Source organism: Rattus norvegicus, chromosome 1, assembly GCF_021556685.1.
Source record: "Rattus norvegicus strain SHRSP/BbbUtx chromosome 1, alternate assembly SHRSP_T2T, whole genome shotgun sequence".
In the NCBI taxonomy this organism is placed as follows: Eukaryota; Metazoa; Chordata; class Mammalia; order Rodentia; family Muridae; genus Rattus; species Rattus norvegicus.
The window spans coordinates 200,042,688-200,055,184 of record NC_141534.1 but is presented as its reverse complement, the minus strand read 5'-3'; the positions used below and the strand labels follow the sequence as shown (position 1 = coordinate 200,055,184).

The window sequence follows — 12,497 nt, the reverse complement described above, 5'->3', positions numbered from 1 at the left end:
CCATTCATTTAATTCACTATCAGTCATGCGGCAACTATACACAAAACATTAATAATGATACTTATCGATGATAGCTAATCTGTTGATTCCTATAGCCCGGTAACTGTCCTTATCATTCTCCTACTTTTAAAGATTTATTTTTATTTTCACATACATGGATGTTTTGCCTTTGTGTATGTCTATACACAATATGAATGCAGTGCCAGAAAAGGACATGGGATATCCTGGTGTTGTTGTTAGCGTCAGCTGTGAGCCATTATGTGGGTGCTGAGAACCGAATTCAGGTCCTCTTAACTGCCGAGCTATCTCCCCCACCACCCGTTAGCGCGTTTCAAATATTTGCCACTAACCCACTGTTGTCACAGAGCAGTCAGCTACTGCCACAACAATGCTGTGCAATGAGACAGCTTACAACAACTTAGCATTTCCCCCTACCCTGTTTATATGTGTTGAGTCAGCTGGAGTGGCTGTGAGAGTAGACAAAGGTGGAATAACACGGCTCCAGGGTGCAAGCTGAACTCAGGTCTTCTTCGTGGGTCTTCATTCTGGAGTGCTGGAAGAGAAAGCTCCTGTATAAGACATGCTCTTTAGAAGGTGGGCCACTAGAATACAACAAAGCAAGTCCGGCCTTGAAAGAGCATTTCCAGACTCTGACCCAGTTGTTCTTCAATATCTCATTGTCAAAGACAAACAAACAAAATCAGACAACCCCAAACCAAGTCAAAAGTCAAGTCATGGAGAGGCATAGCCTGCACACCACACCATGAGGTGATGGCAGGGGAGATGTATGTCACTATTAGCATTTGGAAGTGTGTCTGCTAAGTGTGCATCTGGTGAAGTGTAATCCTCATTGTAACATTAAAGGGTAGACATTTCACTCAACTACAGTGTTTTAGGGCCTCTGCCTGGTAATCAGAATCAAGAAAGGTCTGAGAGCAGAAAGTACTGTAATTAGATACCTGTGGCTTTATAAGAAAAGACACACATACACACACACACACACACACATACACTCACACACACATACACACATACACACACACTCACACACACATACACTCACACACACATACACACATACACACACACTCACACACACATACATATACACACAGACACACATGCACCCATGCACACATACACACACATACACACACATGCACACACATACACACACATACACACATACACACAGACACACATGCACCCATGCACACATACACACACAGACACACAGATACACACGCACCCATGCACACATATGCACACACACACACACACACACACACACACACACATGCACTCGAAGTCACATGGACCCTGGCTGTGTGGTGGACTGATTCACCTTGGGAGTCTGCCAGAGAGATACCGAAGTAAGTAAACCCCTTTTCTTTATGGTGCCATCCAGCTTCCGGTATTTTGTTACAGTGACACAAACTGTGCTTGTGTAACCACTGTGGAAGATTGAAGAGCTGGGATCAGTAACTTAATGTATCACAGTAGCTCAGAAAGAAGTGATCTACTCAGTAGGTGACAGAAGTAGAGTTTGAACCTAGGCAACCTTGGAATTAATGCCAGGGGAGGACATGGGTGTGTTTATTGTCTTAAACTTTTCTACATTTGTTTCTTTTTCAGGGTTGTTTTTTTGTTTGTTTGCTTGCTTTGTTTTGTGGGGTTGTTTTGTTTTGTTTGTTTCTTGGCTGTCCTGGAGCTCACTCTGCAGACCAGGATGCATTCACAGAGATCCACCTGCCTCTGCCTCCCCAGTGCTAGAATTGAGGGTGTGTACCTCATGTCTCTGCTCTGTTTCTGTTTCTTACACAGGGAAGACCTGCAGCCCCAGCTGTTCCCACAGACCTATCCATCCATCCTTCCTCTCTCCTTGTCTTCATTCACATAAGGTGTTGTCAGAGGGTTTTAGAACAACAGCCTAAGTTAATGTTGCGGGGGGTGGGGGGGTCCTCCTTTAGATAATCTCAGGAACATGTATAATACCTTGGAAAGTCCCGGTGGAAACTCATATCAAAGTGGCCCAGGGATTTTACTTAAAAACAATTTGTTCCCTCGTCAGCTGTGATTTCTGACACCTGAATTTGAAAGTCATCTGGGTGGGCCCAACGCCATCCCCATAATAGGGCATGTATTGGAAAGTCCCCATACGTGTGGCCCAAGGATCATGCTCCACACAGTCTTACAGAAAGGGATTTCCTCCCTGCTGTTTCCAAAAAACCTTCCCTGTGTTTGCTTAAACCGGCTGCATGCCCTGGTCTGACAGCTGCCTGGCCCAGGACTTTGCTAGCAGGCGTCTGTACAACCCACCCTCTTAAACAGCAATGTGCACTGTGTCCCAGTGCAATTACTCGAATATATAAACCTTACTGAAAGGCAGTCTTTTCTCCGGAGCTAATAAATAAGCCCCAAAGCCACAACGTGTGTAAGACCATGAAAAATAGCATCATTATCTATTGGGAATTGTGAACTCTGCAAAAACCAGCTCATTGTATTTTCAGAAAAAAAGGTTTTTGTTTAAAAAAAATAATAAAGACCTCCAAATCACCAAGCCGAGTCTACATGGGGGGAAAGCAATCCAGTCACCCAACTGGGAGGGCAGTCTCATTGCTTCATTAATTTTTCTTTGCAGATTTTTATGTAAGAGGCAGTATTTGTTGGGAAACAAGACAGTGGTTTTGAAGAACTCCCCTGTCATTCAGGCTTCCCGTCTGCAGTTATAATCCTCTGATTGTGACCTCTGAATCAGTCATCATGGATGCTAAGCCAGAACTTTAGGACTTCAGGGTGTGGGAACCTCAGACAAGAGAGAACGGGGTTCCTATTGTCTAGAATCACCTTTAGCACGTATGCTAGCATTTTATAGTTAGGGAGAATTTTCTTGGTTGCTTCAAGAAAGAAGGTGCTGGACTCTGGCCATGAGAACATGGGCAGGCCACAGACTGTGGCTTCCATCCTGTTCCCCGGAGTCTGGGTTTGGTGCTCCAAAGGCTGTCTCGAACAAGTCTTAAGAATTTAAGGTGCTTTTCTTTACATTAACTGATCTCATCTTCAGTCCACAGCGGAGGGTTTGATCACTGGAGCCTTTCCTTGGAGCTGCCCCGCTTGGGCCACTGCGACAGACAGTGGCATTTAGGGTCCCGCAGAACCTTTCTTCTCAGAAGAAGCAAACCTACAGGGCCCGAGAGCTAGGAGCCAGGCAGCCTTCTAGGATGCAAAAATACAACAGAGGGCGCCGAAACCACCAGCATCAGTGGCCTTGAATATCAATGTATGGGCTGTCTCTAGACTGCCAAGTTCCTTAAAACTGTCTCCAGTAGCCAGGTCACTGCCACACACACAAGGTTTCGGTTTTGTCTTGTCGTCAGAGTCAGGGCTGTACACAAACTGTATTTACTTGCTGGGCGAGGGGGCGGGGACCAAACCCACCGCTCAGCAGGGCGCGCACGCCTTGATCTTGCATTCCAGACTCGAGCTGATGTGTGTCAGCGCGACATGGGGCGGGGGGAGGGTTCTGTTCAGAGGTTTCATTCGCCATCTGCAAGTCACTCCCAAACTTTTCCTCCCAGCGCTTGAGGAGTCAGGTTGATGTGCCCTGGATGCGGGGTGCTAGGCGCGGGGCTAGGCGCGCGCTCCCGCGGAGTCGGAGCTGCATAGCCTTCCGAGCTCGTCTTGGGCTTTTCAGGTACAAGTTGGGCGCTGGGTGACTGGGCTGGGGGTGGCGAGAAGCAGCGGGAGGAGGTTTGGCTCCGGGTTCCGGTGCCCCTCTGCGGGTTCCGCTCAGGTTGGCCTGGACTGGGCACTGGGATTCCGGGCGGCAGGGACTGTGTGCAGCCTCACTCCCTGCGCGGAGGTTCCCGACGCGGTGGCGGAGGCGGCCCAGGCAGACAATGAACTTGGAGCGCGCCGAGCTCTGGCAGGTTTGGGCCCGCACCCCTCCTCAGGCCTCCTCGCTCCAGGCACGGTCCCCCTGTAGGAGGCGTCCCTTTCGCTGTGCGATCCTGGCTGTGTCCAGCACGCTTGGGGTCCCTGCGGGAAGGACTGCTGGTGGCGGCGCCCGGGCTCACACGCCCCCTCCCTAGACAGAGCGAATGTGGTCCGAGCTCCGAGACAGAGAACCGGGTGCTGGCGTGGTGGCGCTGTGGACAGCTGGAGGCCGGCGGAGGACGCACGCCGCGGGGCACGCACCGGCTGGCTGTCCCGCAGAACCGCCCCAAGGAGTCAGAATTCGCTCGACCCTGGGTCGACTAGGAACTGAAGTGGGGTGGGGGAGCGATTGGATAGAAGGCCAATGAACAGACAGATCGGCGATTTTCTGGAGTGAGCTCTCTACGGGCAGAACTGGGGGCCGGGATTCCCCTAGTCGTGCTCACTGCCCCTCCCCCGCACACTTTGGGGGAAGTTTCCAGGCGTAGCCTGGGGCAGGTACGTGGGCATCTGCCACTGTCTCTGGGTACCAATCGGAGCGGCCTCTGGAACCCGGGCTCCAGCCGCACTGCCGCTCTGGGTGGGAAGGCACCAGTGGGTCTCAGGGAATAGCCCCAGGCGTCAGCGTCAGTGGGACCAAGATTCCGGAGGAGGGACGGTGGGGACAGGCCTGAGAGGAACGGAGGGAACAGTCTCAACTTTTTTTACTCGCTGCTTTTCCCTTCTTCCCCATACCTAGTCCCCGAAGCGGCCTGACTAAGGAGTCTCCGCGATGACTCCGGCCATCAGGGGAGCAGAGAGCAGAACGAGGCTGCTCTGAGCTAACCTGTCGGGGCGGCGGAGGTCGGGAGCCGAGAAGGCAGCGGCCGGGACGTGGGGGCGATGCTGGGGATGGCGATAGCGTGCTAGTCGGTGGGGCTGTGTGCTCCGGCGGAGTGGAAGCGGGCGTTGTGACTGGTGGCGAGTCTTGGCGCACTTGCTCGGGTGGAGCCCGGGGATCCTGGATGGCTCCGGGGCGAGGGGAGGCAGGCTGTACAGGGAATGAATGGGGAGCTGGGGAAGCGCCTTCTTTCTCCTTCTGGCGAATCATTGGCCGGCTTGCGCTCATTTATGTCCACGTTTAGGACTCCGAGGTCCCGCGCACCCTCGTTTGACTGCCCCACCGTGGTCGAGTGTCCACGTTGCTTGCCAGTCTTGAGCCCCAGGTCAGATGATGCCGCTGGAGCTGCTACAGCGAGCAGCCCAATGCTAGGGCTGGATTGCTTACTGCTAGGTTGCTGGTGACTGGACTTGGGCTCCTCCAGTAAGCATGCTTTGTCGGGTTGGAACCAGTTGCTGGGGATGGGGAGGGGCACCTTGTCCTAAGTCTCCTAATAGATCTGCTGGACGCTCACTGTGTCTCTCATCTGTGTTGAGTAAGTTAATGGCATGGAGTTTTCAGGAATGAAGTTCAGGAAAGCCTTGTGACAGCCTGTGGCCAGTCACTCTGAGCTTGGGTTACTCTTTTATCCACCGCTACTTCAGGCCTGTGGGGCTGCCTCTGCTAGTGAGGAGTAGGTCTTCAGAGCATTCGCCTTCTGCAATTTCTGACTGGATGATGTGGCTCACTCCCTTGGATTAGGGTGGTCATCCCAAAAGTTCACCGGGTACGTCTGTAGTCTATAGTCACCTCTACTTCATTTGTGATGGAGGATACTGAGGCCTGGAGGCTCTCCCAAAGTCTCTCTTGGAACGCCCCTGTTCTCCAGCTGAATGTTACTGTCAGCTGTTTCGCTGTAAAATCAAGACCCCCTTCTGCAGGATATGACATTTACTGGTTTTGCAAAGTTGACTGATCTGTTGACCGAGAGATCCATGAGGGCACACATGGTTTTGTTCAATGTAGCCTGGGAATAAAAGTGCTTTATGATTGGGTTGGTTTTGACCAACAAGTTTGCTTTCCCAAACTAAAGAAAAAACTGAGGATTTTTTTTCTCAAGAGATGAAGTTTGGAGGGGGAAGTGGCCTGCTATTGTTGTTTCTCTACTAGGGCAGTGGTCAACAGGAAGTAAAGCTCTGGGTCCAGGCTTCCTCCCAAGGTCTTGCTTCCCAGGTAACTCTCTCAGAGTCTCCAGAAGGAAACACAGCGCTGAGGAGGCTGGTTGGTCATGCTTGCTTTTTGATGCATGCAGAACCTGGACCACTGTCCTAGCCAAAGATCTAGTGCTGCTACCTGCCATTGTTTCTTTGTCGTCCTTCCTTCCCTGTGTCTGAGGAGGGGCCTTGCTTTCCACCTTCCCCAGAGATTAATCCTTGCATCAGGAAGAATCTACACTTGAGGGAAAGGTTGGTGCCAGAGCCCAGTGGACTTTGCTTAGTCAGTACTTTGAGAAGGAGCTGAGGAACAATCTCAAATTATCAAGTTGGGGCTTAGGAACTGGGGAGCTTTGAACCCGGAGAGAGCAAGCTGGAGATTAGTGGTGTCTGTGTGTGTGTGTGTGTGTGTGTGTGTGTGTGTGTGTGTGTGTGTGTGTATGTGTGTGTGTGGTGTGTGTGTGTGTGTGTGTGTGTGTGTGTGTCTGTGTGTCTGTGCTGGGAAGAGGAGGGAGGTCCCTTTAGCAAGTGAACAACACAGGGGAACCTCCACTCAGCTCCAGCCAGTTGTTCATGGGTCTTTTAAGCTCAACGCAGTACTTAGCCCTAGATATGAAGTGTGGGGCTGGAATCCTAGGATGATAGAGGTGGGGCGGTGGTGGTGGTGGTGGAGGTGGTGGTGGTGGTGAATGCTCTATCCCAGTTCAAAGCTCCACATCTGGCCCCATGCTGCCATGTCAGAGAAGACTCACACTGATACAAATAAGGACTAATGTACTACTTGTCATACCTGGGGCTAATGGGCTTGCCTAGACCCGTCCATATGCTGTGTGTCATGTGTCCATCGCAAAACCATGCACCGCCTTAATGGACAGTGAGACTTGACATAAAAAATTTTGTATACTGACTGGTTTATTGACTAGACTCCACGTTTGAACCCTGGGATACCCTGTGGATAGGACAGATAAAAGGCTTGCCCTCTTTTAAGAGGGGCGGACAGACATGCTAGTGTTGGGCAGACAAATGATCCTTAAGTTGCAGGCCTGGGAGTCAGAGTGAAGCAAGGCAAGTGCAGAAGAGGGTTTGGCTGTGGAGACAGGAGAGGAGCCTGGGCTGGGGTCCTTTATGGCCACTCCGCTGGCTTGGGTCTCTTACAGAGTCCCAGATAATGACACCCCTTGCTGTTGGCAGCTGTCACTTTGAGCCTGTCCCTCTTCCTGGAGCTTCAGCTGGCCCTTATTTGTAGAGATGCCATTTGAAGACCATTTGTATGAGAGAGGAGATGTTTTGCAAAAGTTGTAGCTGGCCCAGGAGTGACCGTCATCTGAGCGTCTCTCAGATGTGTCTTCAGTGGTGTAGGATTTGGAAGCGACTGTCAAGTCAATGGGAATGAGCATGCGACCTGTGTCTCTTTCTGGGTTGGTAGGAGGCTGAGGTACCATAGATATTAAGTTCCTTCCAAGGGCAATTTGGTCCTCCAGCTAGGAATAGAAAGGTCTTGTTTGTTCTTAGCTGACTGATTGTACAGACAGGGTGTTTCAACGTACACAGTGGATTTCCTTTTTATCCTCAAGCACCGGGGTCCAGTGTGTTCCCTGAGACTGCTTCTCTGAAACACCAAGACCTGATGATACACACGAAGACCTGGCTCTCCACATCCCGAGGTGAACATAAAGGCGGCCGGGTCCGCTTGTCCAGACTCATATTCAGGAAGAAAAAACTTTGTGTCGATGTGGGGCAACAGGGATTGTTTTTCTAAAACTGGAGAATGGAGGAGCAAGGCAGGGTTTTGTAACAACTGTTATTGTGTCCCTATACATTCACTGTTACCCCTGTGCTAGGCAGGTCTCACAGATGTATCCATCCCTTTGTCTCTCTTAGAGGTCTGGGGAAAGGAAATGGGGGCCCCCATGATTCTGGTTATTTCTGTGTTCAAGGAGGGATGAGGGAAGTGGAGTAGGGACAGGCTTGGACAGAGAAGGAGAAGGCTGTTTGGATCGTAAGTGGGAGAGGGAGAAGGAGAGGGAGAGGGAGAGGGAGAGGGAGAGGGAGAGGGAGAGGGAGAGGGAGAGGGAGAGGGAGAGGGAGAGGGAGAGGGAGAGGGTGTCTGTGTGTCTTGAGGTTGACAAGTGGGAAGAAATTTTTGTCCTTTACAGAATTTGCTAGGACTTCAAGGGACGGGGCACTCCCTTGTGTCCTTTGCAGCAGCTCGGTGCAGTATTTATGCATTCCCTTTAGATGTGGCCCCGGGCCAGGTGCATGGGGGCAGAGAGTCAGCTCTCAGCACGCAGTCCCTGCACAGCAATGAGATTAGTGGGCGAGGCAGAACTTGTGCAAGTCAGAATTACATAATGCTGCTGACAGGCGTCTTTGAGGGGCCTTGGGAAAGAGCAGTGGGAAGCTGGTGAGTGGCTTGGAGGTTGGAGCCTCTGGGATGACTTCACCCAGGTGTCCTATAAAAGAGTGAAGCCCTTGCCAGGTGCTGGGAGCAATGCCTGGCCAACGGCACTCAGTGAGCACCGGCGTTCGTGGTAAATTTTTTGTTTCATAGAACTCACAACTGAAGATGGAGAGAGATATCTCTGAGGCCTAGAATTGCGTGCCTCCCTCCACCCTGACTGCTCACATGTACATATCCCTTAGAGCCGTGTTTCTCAACCTGTGGGTTGTGACTCCTTTGGAGAGCAAACAACCTGTTCACAGGGGTCGCCTAAGACCACTGGAAAACAGATATTTACATTGTAATTCACAGCAGTAGCAAAGTTTCAGTTATGAAGTAGAATGAAAATAACTGTATGGTTGGGGCTCACCGCAAATGAGAAACTGTATTAAAGGGTCGCAGCGTTAGGATGGTGGAGAACCTCTGGCCTAGAGCATCACATCCTCCGTCCAGTACTGCCTACTCTGAGGCGGTGACTGAGAATGTAGTTCAATGATAGAGGGCTTGCCTAGCATATGCAAAGAAAAAACTAGGAAAGCAGGGAGAGGGAGAGGGGGAGGGGGAGGAGAGGGGAGGGAGAGAGAGAGAGAGAGAGAGAGAGAGAGAGAGAGTGAGAGAGAGAGAGAGAGAGAGCCCCCGTGCTCGAGCTCTAAGAGGAGCCCCTGATTACCTTGTCCTGAGGCTGGCCTGGGCCATCCTTTCATCTGTCCAGGGAGGGGACAGGGGCTCCAACTGCCCCCTAAGCTCTTTTAGTTGATCTTGTGGGCAGGCTGTGAGTGCTATTTGACACCATTAGATTAAGCAAGGTGGAGACCAGGCTACTCTCAAAAAAAAAAAAAAAAAAAGTGCTGGTTTTTTTTGAATGTCACAATCTTGCCCTTCTCTGAGCTTGAAAGAGGAATGGGTGTGGGAAGGGAGCGCCTGGCTGGGGCGTGAATGCTCTTGACACCTACTTTACATCTCTAGAACTCATCTTGGTTCAGGCATTTTAGATTCCTGAGGAAAGTAAGGCTGGCAGATCCTCAAAAGCAGAAGGTGTCATTAAAAGAAAGAAAGAAAGAAAGAAAGAAAGAAAGAAAGAAAGAAAGAAAGAAAAGAAAACTTGGGCACTGTCCAGAATTGTGTTTGTGGTAGGAACACGGAAGCAGGCATCCTAGTCACCCAGGTGTCTGGAAAATGCCCCAACATGGGCAGATAATTAGATACAGGCTGGGCACAATTATGTTTTCCTTATGGTGTTCTGGGGCTGATGGCTTCCCATTTTCTCTGGAAATGGAGTTTGTGCCTGCTGGGCTGTTTTGTTCTTTGTGATCAGAAAGATAGTGCGATGGCCACCTGGGAGGAAGACGTGCTCCTCTGTGCTAGCTTCCCTGCCGGTGCCGGGCCCATGGCTCCCTCAGTACATTATCCAACCTGCATTTTCCAGGAGAGGTTAGAGGAGAGGAACTTTGTAGTGTTAGACTGCATCCTTGATGCATGGGGCTCAGAGCATATCTGCACTTCATCTGCTTGTGAATGATCTCAGTCAATGAGTAGCCAGCATTTCTGGTCAGCATGTTTAGGACCACAGTGCAGACATTCTCCTAGCTCAGGGCTTGGACACCCCAACCACTTAAGTCCCGGGCAGAGCCAGTCTCAGCTTCATGGCAATTCTGATTCAAGTTCCTGCTGTGCTTTTTCCTCTTATTCCCATGACTCTGGTCGCAAGGCTTAATGTATCATAGTTTACTCATTGTAATACCTAAGCTAACAACATCTGCCTGTTAGTGGATTATTATAAATAGTACAAGTTGGGGTTCAGGGATACTCCCCACATCAGTCACTTTTCTGGTGGAGATCAAATGTGACTTTTGTTCTGGTTGGAAGCTGAGGTTGGCAAGTGTGGTGAGCCAATATGATGGGCAAGGTATACCATGAGATGGTTTGACTTACTCAACAAGTCTGCACACAGTGGGGTGGGCTGGGTGGGCTTGTCCGCTTCTGAACAGGTCCTTTCCTCCTTGGTGTAGGCAGCAGGAGAAGTGTCTGCTTATGAGAGGTAGGCAGTGAAGGTCTATGTCTTACTTCTGTATTCCCAGGGCTGTGTAGATACTTCCTAGATACTGTGTAGACACAGTGTAGATACTGTGTAGACACTGGAGGGGTAACACAGGCAGCATTCTTCCCCTGGCAGGAAACAAAGTGCTGAACTCGGTGTCAGGCCCATGGTAAAGAGTTGGTCCCTGCCATCTCCTGGGGATGCAGTGGACAGGATGGCCACAGTGTGCATGTGATATTTTGATTCTGTGTTGGTATCTGCTGTGGGAGATTACCTGACTTGTCATTCTGGGGAGTGACCCTACTTAGATTTGAGGATGAATTCAAAGCAGAATACAGTACACTTGGATGGAGGCAATGGCTGACTGCTAGCCAGGGGCCTTTTCTTTTTCTTTATTATTTTTGGGGACAGTCCCTCAATTGGCAGTGGAGTTCTCACCCCACATACACTGCCTCTTCCTCTTTTTTGTCTTGCTGTGTAGCTGAGATTGGTCTCAAACTGCTGAATTTACATGTCATGCTGGGACAATCTGCATATGGTGTGGCTGCTTACTGGCTTACACTCTTGCCAGGTAGAGTCCTGTCTTTCTGCCAAGTTCCCTGACCAGCCAGCCTAGACTTGGCTGCACTCATGCCCCCTAACCACTGAGAAGGGGAGCCTCTGCACCTGCTCATTCTTCCTGTGTCCCGACCACTTAGGATCACTACTATTAGGAAGTCTGGGCAGTCATTGCCACTATCTCTCATATACCCCCTTAACCTGTCCACATACAGCACCCTTCATCTGAGCTTCTGTAGTTCCACTCTTGTATTTCTCAGATTTTACCCTTTCCCTGTGCATTGTCCCTGTGCACTGTGTTCTTGTTTTCTAGGTGGTGTCTGTTTGCCTGGCCTAGTGAGCCCCTTAACAGTGAGGAGAGGGTCCCTTGTCACTTCTCATCATTGGAACCTACTCCTAGTTGAGGGTGATTGTCATGTCTTGAGTTCATGCATCAGTTTACAGAGATTCACCTGAGAGCCAGTCTCCTGGGGATGCTTGTGTATACTCAGAAGATAGGGATTCTGGATTTGGTATCATGAGCCAGGAGTTGACACTTGTTGACCTTCTAGAAGACCCTGGTGTAATGACCCTGGACTCCTGGTATCATATGTGAAAGGTTATTATAAGAGCAATCACAGTATTTGTGTGTGTGTGTGTGTGCGTATGTGTGTGCGTGCGTGCGTGTGTGTGTGTGTGTGTGTGTGTGTGTGTGTGTGTGTGTGTGACTTGAAAGTCCTGGGGAGAATGGTATGGGAATTTGGTTGCTGCTCCAAGAATATAAACAGGAGTCATCTACTCGGGCAACAGCCAGGGGCTGCTAGCATTGTGTGTGCCTGGAACATATAGCTTGTCTTAAGGTTCCAGTCTCCTTTGTTTGGAATGTAAATATTTGCATTAAAGATATAAAGTATGTCCTAGTGTGTATTTTTAGTGACTGTACTTTCTAAACGCCAAATAAGACTATTGGCCTACAGAGGATTGTTTTCCTCCAATTTGTGAACCTGTTTATATAAAGAGTCTTCCAAATGTACACACACCAGGCCATGTTTACTTTGTGTGCATGAGGGAACTCCAGGCCTCCAGGAAAGCAATGGCCCTGATGGATCTGGGCTGGTGGTGGTGAGTCTCAGTGCGCACTGCTGCTGCTTCTGTCCCTTTCTGAGTTGCACAGCTATCAGGAACAGTAGCAGACTTTGGGCCCAGGCCCATGGGATCATCCAACTCTACTTTCTGGTTTAGTTTCCTGTTCATGGGCTGGTGGTCCTGGTTGATCTCTGTGTCTTCTAACCATGCACTTTGTTTCATAACTGTTTATTGCACTAGGACAGTGATTATCAACCGTCCCACGCTGCCACCCTTTAATACAGTTCCTCATGGTGTGGTGACCCCCCCAACCAAAAAGTTATTGTTGCTACTTCATGGCTGTAATTTTGGTACTGTTACAAATCGTAATGCAAATATGTGAGATGC

The 12,497-nt window shown here is 50.1% G+C and overlaps 1 protein-coding gene across 6 annotated transcripts in view; it reads left to right on the top strand.

Moving 5' to 3' along the window:
- Chst15 (carbohydrate sulfotransferase 15) overlaps positions 1-12,497 on the top strand; it is an 85,603-nt gene that overhangs the window by 3,128 nt on the left and 69,978 nt on the right. Inside the window, exon 1 of one of the 6 annotated variants that reach the window (XM_087643901.1) lies at positions 3,563-3,694. The exons of 2 other annotated variants lie outside the window; for them this stretch is intronic. The gene's annotated coding sequence lies outside the window, so the exon portion shown is untranslated. Of the gene's footprint in view, positions 1-3,562; positions 3,695-3,780; positions 4,435-5,460; positions 5,583-12,497 lie in introns of those variants that run through there. 3 more of the 6 variants (XM_087644033.1, XM_087643951.1, XM_087644161.1) reach the window with 3 other exon arrangements.